The 10,274-nt window shown below is 46.2% G+C and overlaps 1 pseudogene; it reads left to right on the forward strand.

Moving 5' to 3' along the window:
- Positions 1-283: 283 nt before the first annotated feature.
- On the forward strand, positions 284-5,745 carry LOC127919134 (interferon regulatory factor 2-binding protein 2-A-like; annotated as a pseudogene).
- Positions 5,746-10,274: the final 4,529 nt, after the last annotated feature.

Genomic DNA, 10,274 nt, shown 5'->3' on the forward strand with positions numbered 1-10,274 from the left:
GTCTCTCATGGTCTGGACAAACACCGCTGTAGCTCAGCCACCTTCCAACGCAGATGGGTCTCTCATGGTCTGACAAACACCGCTGTAGCTCAGCCACCTTCCACCGCAGCAGATGGCCCTCATGGTCTGGACAAACACCGCTGTAGCTCAGCCACCTTCCACCGCAGATGGGTGTCTCATGGTCTGACAAACACCGCTGTGTAGCCTGGGCCATCTTCCACCGCAGATGGGTTCTGTGCGAATCTGACAAACACCGCTGTAGCTCAGCCACCTTCCACCGCAGATGGGTTCCCATGGTCTGGACAAACACCGCTGTAGCTCAGCCACCTTCCACCGCAGATGGGCATCTCATGGTCTGACAAACACCGCTGTAGCTCAGCCACCTTCCACCGCAGATGGGTCTCTCATGGTCTGGACAAACACCGCTGTAGCTCAGCCACCTTCCACCGCAGATGGGTCTCTCATGGTCGACAAACACCGCTGTAGCTCAGCCACCTTTCCACCGCAGATGGGTCTCTCATGGTCTGACAAACACCGCTGTAGCTCAGCCACCTTCCACCGAGATGGGTCTCTCATGGTCTGACAAACACCGCTGTAGCTCAGCCACCTTCCACCGCAGATGGGCCTCTCATGGTCTGACAAACACCGCTGTAGCTCAGCCACCTTCCACCGCAGATGGTCTCTCATGGTCTGACAAACACCGCTGTAGCTCAGCCATCTTTCCAACACAGATGGGGAGGGCCACCATTGTGGATGCAGTGGATTGAGCCCATTCAAACAGATATGTCTATTTTAAACAGAATGACTCTGATGGGATTTGTATTATTATGCTAACTAGATTTTGAGAGTAAAACAATAAACGTTTTTTGTTAAATATGCCAATGTTATTCTGTTTTCATGCCTTTCTTCAGACTGCTGCAGTTCACTCCAAGCCCTGTTCAAGCCCTGTTCCAGCTATGTTTCAAGCCCTATTCAAGCCCTGTTCCAGCCCTGTTCAAGCTCTGTTCAAGCCCTGTTCAAGCCCTGCTCAAGCCCCATTCAAGCCATGTTCAAGCCCTGCTCAAGCCCTGCTCAAACCCTGTTCAATCCCTGCTCAATCCCTGCTCAAGCTCTGATCAAGCCCTGTTCAAGCCCTGCTCAAGCTCTGTTCAAGCCCTGTTCAAGCCCTGCTCAAGCCCTGTTCAAGCCCTGTTCAAGCCCTGCTCAAGCCCTGTTCAAGCCCTGTCAAGCCTCTGCTCAAGCTCTGTCTGGCCCTGTTCAAGCCCTGCTCAAGCCCCTGTTCAAGCCCTGTTCAAGCCCTGCCTGGCCCTGTTCAAGCCCTGCCAAGCCCTGTCTAAGCCCTGTTCAAGCCCTGCTCAAGCCCTGCTCAAGCCCTGCTCAAGCCCTGCCAAGCCCTGTTCAAGCCCTGTTCAAGCCCTGTTAAAGCCCTGTTCTGTTCAAGCCCTGCTCAAGCCCTGCCCAAGCCCTGCTCAAGCCCTGTTACAACTAACATTTACTCCTTGTATTTGAGACAAAGTCACACCTTGTCTGGGTGATTTAGAGAGATATTACCAAATTGTAGCAGACAGATTTAGTTGTTCGTATCACATTGTAAATGTACAATCTCTGAGAAATCGACAAAAGTACAACAAGTGTTCCAACCATCCCTTACAAAGAGGATACTTATGTTGATATATTTTCTGTTTCAATCTTGCAGCCATTAAATAAAGGTTAAATAAATCAAATAAAACATGTAAGATGTGGGGGAAATTATGTTTGAATGTTTAAAAAATATATATATATAAATAATTGTTTTATTTCGTTTTAGCAGGGGGTGCTGCAGCACACTCAGCACCCTACTTCCCATGGCTTTGCTTGCAGCAGAAGGCAATATAACACATTCTATTCTCTCCCACCCCAGAGTGTCTGGCTGCTGTTGGGGCTTCTTTCAAAAGGTTCAAGTGGTTCAATAGAGAAGCTGGCTTCAGAGCATGAAGAGGACTGGCGTAGAAGAACAAGTCAATAGAATATTGAAGCTGGAAGCACAGTGTCCAGAGACGTCGCTGCCTCGGAGCTGAGCTGACAGACGTCCTTGCTCTACATCGGGACTGGGCTGAGCGGAGGAGGTAGTAGATCAGGCAGTGACAGAGACAGGTCACAAGTACGACGTAGTAAAGAACATTCTACTCTGCTGTTATGAACTACTGTATCTTGCTGTAGTCCGAGACAGACGGGGAGAGGAGAGGACACGTTTTCTTTTAGAGAAACGGAAGGAACTAGTTTCTGAAACGTATTGATAGATTCTAACACAGAGATCTGGTTTGAGAGAGAGGGATTAAGCCCGCTTTCTGCAAAGGAAGCTGTCGACTGGGCGCGGTGGTCGCTGCCTCCTCAGACAGTCCTGTTATTTATGACCTGCCCTGCATGCCCTGGGCTATGATCTGGGGATTTTACCGAACCCATCTGCAGGGGATGTGTTAACTACGAAGGAGCGGACCGGATCGAGTTTGTGATTGAGACAGCCCGGCAGCTGAAGCGGGCTCACGGCTTCCAGGAGGGAGGCCTGGGACCGGGGCAACAGCAGCAGCTATCGGGGAAAGAGATCCAGTCTAACCACCACGGGTCTGGAGGAGACCCCGGATCCCGGCCGTCACAGCCCCTGGACCGCTACCCCCTCTCCACCTTGGACCGTCCGCTGAGGATGGGACCGGAGTACCAGTCTGGGAGACAGGCTAACGGAATTCCGGTACCTAATGGATTTCCTAAACCGGACGACCCACACGAGCTCAACCGGCAGAGCCCCAACCCGCGAAGGAATAACACGGTTATGTCCTTGTTACACGTAGTTAACGGAAGAACCGTGTGTCCGATGGCGATGGGGCACCCGGGGTCCGGTTTGATGGCAGGTAGCCCCAACGAGCACGGCGGCGGTAAACGGTTAGTCTCGGTCTCCTGTAGTGACCAGCACGAGAAGGATAAGCAGCACATACCTGACAGCCTGACACCGGATATAGACCATCACAAAGCCCGGGCGGATGAGTGGATGAACAAGGGGAAAACGGCCAGGGACTTGATGGTTCTCCATACTTTCGACAGCCGGTTCCAGAAGGATCATGCAGCCATGCAACGGAGGGTGATGGGCTGTGAGCAACAGCAGAACGGAGCTTCTTCCAAATCAGGTTGTTGCTGGCTGGATGGCTGGATGTATGGGGTTGTTTTTTTCCATATGAATACAGTGGACCATTCAGCATATTTACCCTCTGCTACATAGTCTAGACTACATGTTTACAGTTCAATAGAAATAAATGTTGCGTTTTGTCACGACTCAAACAGACAAGTCATGCATAATATGCACAGGTAGATCATTTAATGTCAACTCTTTGCTCGGCATACCATTCAAATGAAAAAGATTAGTCAGATTTGCATTTTTTTTCTTAACAATAGCAAATTATATACTAATAAATATATAATCCCAAAAGGCACTTTTTAAGCATGACTTGTGGGGGTGTTTGTGTCATTGCAAAAAAATGCTAATCTGATGTAAATCTATTTGGTTTAAGGTGTTAGTATGTACAAAGGGTTTAACCTGTGAAGTACTCTACATATGCACTTCTAATCAGGACTTGTTGTGGGTATGTTTGTTACGAGAAAAAAATGCAATTCTGACAAATCTATTTAATTTGAATGGTATTCCGAGCAAAGAGTTGATTTAAAATATCCCCATATGCATATTACGCATGACTTGTCTGTTTGAGTTGTGACAAAACACAACATGTATTTTTATTGAGCTGTAAACATGAAGTCTAGACTATGTAGCAGAGGGTAACATGCTGAATAAAGTGCATATGGAGAGCACTTCACAGGTTAAACCCTTTGTTACATAGGAGCACACTTCAAACCAAATAGATTTACACCAGATTAGCATTTTTGTAATGACACAAACACTCCCACATGTCATGCTTAAATTAAAAAAGTGCCTTTTGGGATTATGTATTTATTAGTATATAATTTGGGATTATGTATTTATTAGTATATGATTTGGGATTATGTATTTATTAGTAAATAATTTGCTGTTATTATTGTGCATCATTCTTTTTTCTTCTCAGTATTAATCACCATCTGTCCATGTTGTCTATAACTCAACCTTCTTCTTGACCATCTGTCCATGTTGTCTCTCACTCAGCCTTCTTCATGACCACCTGTCCATGTTGTGTCTCTAACTCAGCCTTCTTCATGACCATCTGGTCCATGTTGTCTATCTAACTCAGACTTCTTTATGACCATCTGTCCATGTTGTCTATCTAACTCAGACTTCTTTATGACCATCCGTCCATTTTGTCTATAACTCAGCCTTCTTCATGACCATCTGTCCATGTTGTCTCTAACTCAGCCTTCTTCATGACCATCTGTCCATGTTGTCTCTATCTCAGCCTTCTTCATGATCATCTGTCCATGTTGTCTCTATCTCAGTCTTCTTCATGACCATCTGTCCATGTTGTCTCTAACTCAGCCTTCTTCATGATCATCTGTCCATGTTGTCTCTATCTCAGCCTTCTTCATGACCATCTGTCCATGTTGTCTCTAACTCAGCCTTCTTCATGATCATCTGTCCATGTTGTCTCTATATCAGCCTTCTTCATGACCATCTGTCCATGTTGTCTCTATCTCAGCCTTCTTCATCATCATATGTCCATGTTGTCTCTATATCAGCCTTCTTTGTGACCATCCGTCCATTTTGTCTATAACTCAGCCTTCTTCATGACCATCTGTCCATGTTGTCTCTAACTCAGCCTTCTTCATGATCATCTGTCCATGTTGTCTCTATCTCAGCCTTCTTCATGATCATCTGTCCATGTTGTGTCTAACTCAGCCTTCTTCTTGATCATCTGTCCATGTTGTCTCTATCTCAGCCTTCTTCATGATCATCTGTCCATGTTGTCTCTCTAACTCAGCCTTCTTCACGACCATTGTCTGTCCATGTTGTGTCTCTAACTGAGCCTTCTTCATGTTTAACCCTTTCCTTCCTTCAGACAGGGGAAAACACCCACGGACTATGAAAAGGAAAGCATCGCCAGAACATGTGGGGGAGAGAGAGGGAACCGCCGCCAAGCATAATGGAGAGGACAGACAGCAGTGGTTACCGGGTCCAGCATCTGACCGTGACGGACATAAAATGCCCCCGGGACCACCACCAAGCTTCTCCTCTGTCCCTACCAATACCTTATCCCCCACTCACGCACCACCCCACCGGAAGCTGTGCAGAACGGCCATTCCCCCATGGCGGCGCTGATCCTCGCGGCAGACAACGCCGGAGGTGGCGGGAACAGCTCGCCCAAAGACGGGAACCAGGTCCATTCCACCACGCGGCGCAACAGCAGCAGCCCACTCTCGCCCTCCTCCATGACCCAGAAGCGCCCGGTCCACACAGGGTAAGGAGGCATCCGGTATTATGGGGACACTTTACGTGCCAGGGGTGGAATGATGGACCAAGGGCATGAAAGCATTCCGGACTCGTCAGTACCCGGGAGCGTACCCCTCTGCTGCACGCTCTGTGACCAGAGGTTAGAGGACACGCACTTTGTTCAGTGTCCGTCGGTTCCCTCGCACAAGTTCTGCTTCCCGTGTTCGCGGCAGAGCATCAAACAACAAGGATCCACCGGGGAGGTGTACTGTCCCAGCGGGGAGAAGTGCCCGTTGGTCGGCTCTAACGTACCGTGGGCTTTCATGCAAGGAGAAATCGGCACTATCCTTGCAGGGGACGTCAAAGTAAAAACGAAATGGACACTTGAGATTTTATTTTCAAAATATTTTGGGGAGAGATTGTTTTGGTGGAAAAAGACCAAATACGAGTGTATAAATATTAAAATGAAATACCACATACCATCCAAACAAACTAACCAACGGACTTTGTACATATTTTACCCAATCCGAGGGGACTAGTGTAGGCTATACTTTGTAAAACAAGGCTCTATAATTTTGAGATTTTTTAATACATTCAGTTTCTATATTTTTGAAGATAAAGGTATTTAATTATAATAGAGCTGGGCTCTCTCGACCCTATTTGTTGATGTTTAACACGGTTGATGTAGGCCTACTTCTAGTGGTGCGTCACAAAGGCACTCTATTCCCTAAAAGGACACTATTTTTGAGCAGGGACACCCACAGGGACACCCACAGAGCTCTGGTCAAAAGTAGTGCCCTATTTAGGTAACAGGGGCCTTTTGGGACGCAGACTCTGTCTGGTGCCTGTTCCTGTTCAAAACCTGACTGATGATGACGCCCCTCTCTACGAGGTGCATGGCAACCAACTGAAATGCTTTTATCTGTGACTTGTATGCACTTGTTTCAAAGGAATTGGCAAATACAATGTGTGATGTTGTATGAAGAAGTGAGTGTCTGGGGTCTTTCTTTAAATGATACCGTTAAGAAAGAGGGATAAGAAACCACTGTCAAATGGAAACAAAGAATGAATAGGATGTTTGGGTTCTAAAATTAGCAGACAACTGAAGGCTGAAGTAGTGCACTAGTCTGGTATGTCAGTGCACACTGCTGCCAAAAGTTGCAATGCAACATGTTTTCTGTATTCTTCTGAAGGACACACTTGTTCAGTCTAAATTCCGATAACAAAGTAAAATCTCTCTTTCTGACATCCTGTTCCAACTACACGATCCTCTCAGTAGACATCTCTCTCTCTGACATCCTGTACCATCTACACCATCCTCTCAGTAGACATCTCTCTCTCTCTCTGACATCCTGTTCCAACTACACGATCCTCCCAGTAGACATCTCTCTCTCTCTCTCTCTCTCTCTCTCTCTCTGACATTCTGTTCCAACTACACAATCCTCTCAGTAGACATCTCTCTCTGACGTCCTGTTCCAACTACACGATCCTCTCCGTAGACATCTCTCTCTCTCTCTCTCTCTCTCTGACATTCTGTTCCAACTACACAATCCTCTCAGTAGACATCCTGTTCCAACTACACGATCCTCCCAGTAGACATCTCTCTCTCTCTCTCTCTCTCTCTCTCTCTCTCTCTCTCTCTCTCTCTCTCTCTCTCTCTCTCTCTCTCTCTCTCTCTCTGACATTCTGTTCCAACTACACAATCCTCTCAGTAGACATCTCTCTCTGACGTCCTGTTCCAACTACACGATCCTCTCCGTAGACATCTCTCTCTCTCTCTCTCTCTCTCTCTGACATTCTGTTCCAACTACACAATCCTCTCAGTAGACATCTCTCTCTGACGTCCTGTTCCAACTACACAATCCTCTCAGTAGACATCTCTCTCTCTCTCTCTCTCTGACATCCTGTACCAACTACACCATCCTCTCAGTAGACATCTCTCTCTCTCTCTCTCTCTCTCTCACTCTCTCTGACGTCCTGTTCCAACTACACAATCCTCTCAGTAGACATCTCTCTCTCTGACATCCTGTACCAACTACACCATCCTCTCAGTAGACATCTCTCTCTCTCTCTCTCTCTGACGTCCTGTTCCAACTACACGATCCTCTCAGTAGACATCTCTCTCTCTCTCTGACATTCTGTTCCAACTACACAATCCTCTCAGTAGACATCTCTCTCTGACGTCCTGTTCCAACTACACAATCCTCTCAGTAGACATCTCTCTCTGACGTCCTGTTCCAACTACACGATCCTCTCAGTAGACATCTCTCTCTCTCTCTGACGTCCTGTTCCAACTACACAATCCTCTCAGTAGACATCTCTCTCTCTCTCTGACATCCTGTTCCAACTACACGATCCTCTCAGTAGACATCTCTCTCTCTCTGACATCCTGTACCAACTACACCATCCTCTCAGTAGACATCTCTCTCTCTCTCTCTCTCTGACATCCTGTTCCAACTACATGATCCTCCCAGTAGACATCTCTCTCTCTCTCTCTCTCTGACATTCTGTTCCAACTACACAATCCTCTCAGTAGACATCCTGTTCCAACTACACGATCCTCCCAGTAGACATCTCTCTCTCTCTCTCTCTCTCTCTGACGTCCTGTTCCAACTACACAATCCTCTCAGTAGACATCTCTCTCTCTCTCTCTGACATCCTGTTCCAACTACACAATCCTCTCAGTAGACATCTCTCTCTGACGTCCTGTTCCAACTACACGATCCTCTCAGTAGACATCTCTCTCTCTCTCTCTGACATCCTGTTCCAACTACACGATCCTCTCAGTAGACATCTCTCTCTCTCTCTCTGACATCCTGTTCCAACTACACGATCCTCTCAGTAGACATCTCTCTCTCTCTCTCTCTCTCTGACGTCCTGTTCCAACTACACGATCCTCTCAGTAGACATCTCTCTCTCTCTCTCTCTGACATTCTGTTCCAACTACACAATCCTCTCAGTAGACATCTCTCTGACGTCCTGTTCCAACTACACGATCCTCTCAGTAGACATCTCTCTCTCTCTCTCTCTCTCTCTCTCTGACGTCCTGTTCCAACTACACAATCCTCTCAGTAGACATCTCTCTCTGACGTCCTGTTCCAACTACGCGATCCTCTCAGTAGACATCTCTCTCTCTGACATCCTGTTCTAACTACACGATCCTCTCAGTAGACATCTCTCTCTCTGACGTCCTGTTCCAACTACCACGATCCTCTCAGTAGACATCTCTCTGACGTCCTGTTCCAACTACACGATCCTCTCAGTAGACATCTCTCTCTCTCTGACATCCTGTTCCAACTACACGATCCTCTCAGAAGGTACTTGTTGATAATGCAGGGTTATTGAAGAGGCAACTCCGGGATGCTGGCTTTCGAGGCAGATTCCTCTGTCTAGTGTCTGTGTTCTTCTGTCCATCTTAATCTTTTCTTTTTATTGGCCAGTCTGAGATATGGCTTTTTCTTTGCAACTCTGCCTTGAAGGCCGCATCCCGGAGTCGCCTCTTCACTGTTGACGTTGAGACTGGTGTTTTGCAGGTATTATATAATGAGGCTGTCTGTTGAGGACTTGTGAGGCGTCTGTTTCTCAAACTAGACACTCTAATGCCCTCTTGCTCAGTTGTGCACCGGGGCCTCCCACTCTTTCTATTCTGGTTAGAGCCAGTTTGCGCTGTTCTGTGAAGGAAGTCGTACACAGCGTTGTACGAGATCTTCAGTTTCTTGCCAATTTCTCGCATGGAATAGCCTTAATTTCTGGGAACAAGAATCGACTGACGAGTTTCAGATGTAAGTTATTTGTTTCTGGGCATTTTAGCCTGTAATTGAACCCACAAATGCTGATGCTCCAGATACTCAACTAATCTAAAGAAGGACAGTTTTATTGATTCTTTAATCAGGACAACAGTTTTCAGCTGTACAAAAATAATTGCAAAAGGGTTTTCTAATGTTCAATTAGCCTTTTAAAATGATAAACTTGGATTAGCTAACACAATGTGCCATTGGAACACAGGAGTGATGGTTGCTGGTAATGGGCCTCTGTACGCCTATGTAGATATTCCATTAAAAATCAGCCGTTTCCAGCTACAATAGTCATTTACAACATTAACAGTGTCTACACTGTATCTCTGATCAATTTGATGTTAATTTAATGGACAATGTTTTTGCTTTTCTTTCCAAAACAAGGACATTTCTAAGTGACCCCAAACTTTTGAACGGTGGTGTATATTCACCAAAGCACATCTATTTTCTGACAATTGAAATTAAATAGCACCACTTCTTCAAATTGGACACTACTTTTGAGCAGGGCCCACAGGGACAGCCCTTCACATCTGTTTGTGTTACAGTCTAAATTTAAAATGACTTACACAGTAATTATGACAATCTTCCGGAGGGCGTCCTCCAGCCTATCAGAGCTCTTGCAGCATGAACTGACATGTTGTCCACCCAATCAAAGGATCAGAGAATGAATCTAGTACTGAAAACATAAGCTACAGCTAGCATAACATGTGGTAAGTGGTTGACTCAAAGAGAGAGAATGGTTTAACAGTTTTGAACAAATTACTTTCTTCCAAAATTAAGGAGAAGCTTACTAAGCTAGCTGGTTTAGTCTTCTGAAACACCCAACTCAAACAGTGGGATGCTATGCTAGCTAGCTGGTTTAGTCTTTTGAAACACCCAACTCAAACAGTGGGATGCTATGCTAGCTAGCTGGTTTAGTCTTTTGAAACACCCAACTCAAACAGTGGGATGCTATGCTAGCTAGCTGGTTTAGTCTTTTGAAACACCCAACTCAAACAGTGGGGATGCTATGCTAGCTAGCTGGTTTAGTCTTTTGAAACACCCTACTCCAACAGTGGGATGCTATGCTAGCTAGCTGGTTTAGTCTTTTGAAACACCCA

This window comes from Oncorhynchus keta, unplaced genomic scaffold (assembly GCF_023373465.1).
Source record: "Oncorhynchus keta strain PuntledgeMale-10-30-2019 unplaced genomic scaffold, Oket_V2 Un_contig_15856_pilon_pilon, whole genome shotgun sequence".
Taxonomy (NCBI): Eukaryota; Metazoa; Chordata; class Actinopteri; order Salmoniformes; family Salmonidae; genus Oncorhynchus; species Oncorhynchus keta.